Raw genomic sequence first — 906 nt, forward strand, 5'->3', positions numbered from 1 at the left:
CCCCCCCCCCCCCAAACCCAGCAATGGCTGTTTATTCAGTTTTGTTGTCGAGTTAGGTAAGTTTGAAAAAAGATTTCATTGTATAAAGAGTGCATAATGCTCCACAGACCTGAATAGTGACGTCGATCCAAATCTGCTTATTTTGAACAGCTTTTTTTTTAAAGTGTTTGCATACACTAGTGCTCTTGGAACAGTCTTGCTTGACCAAAGTACTCCTATTTAGTTTTGTGGCATGGTTGGTATCTATTCAGCATAAAATTGTTAGGTGTGAAAATGACATGGCATTGATAATTCTTCGTGTTCATCGGGGTTCACGAGAGCTGCCATTTTGTTTACATGAAAATAGTCTTAATCCTTACCAATTCTTTCTCCTGTTCCTCTAGTACCTTGGGAAGTCACTTCTAAACAGAGTTAAAACTTCCACTGGTTATCTAGAAGTGCAACTATCAGTTAACTAGAGAAAAAAAATCAGACACCTTAATCTACTATTAAAATAATCAGAACAATGACACTTCATCTGGAAGCTCCACCATTCTGCAGATGGCCTTGGTTTGCCATTCCGAGGGAACAAGTTGTCCCGTTTATACACTGCAGTCTTTAGGCCACAGCACTACTCACGTGTGTATTTAAGCAAATTCCCGATACTTAGATCTAAGTAGCATCATGTCCTTCATGGAATAAATTCAGAAGGGGAAAAAAAAATATTTTCCCTTCTTTCTATGTTTCCTGTCTCAAATTTGCTAAAAAGTTCAAGCATTTTTAATCAATACCTGAAATCAAGAGGAATTTTCAGTTTATAAAACTTGTAAGTGCAACTACTCTTACTGAACAAATACGGTTTTCCACAGCTGTCCTGTTCCCCCGCTCTTGCATCTCGGGCACAGATGACTGGAGTATGGGCACCTT

The sequence above is a fragment of the Buceros rhinoceros genome, unplaced genomic scaffold (genome assembly GCF_000710305.1).
Source record: "Buceros rhinoceros silvestris isolate BGI_N320 unplaced genomic scaffold, ASM71030v1 scaffold4999, whole genome shotgun sequence".
Classification (NCBI taxonomy): Eukaryota; Metazoa; Chordata; class Aves; order Bucerotiformes; family Bucerotidae; genus Buceros; species Buceros rhinoceros.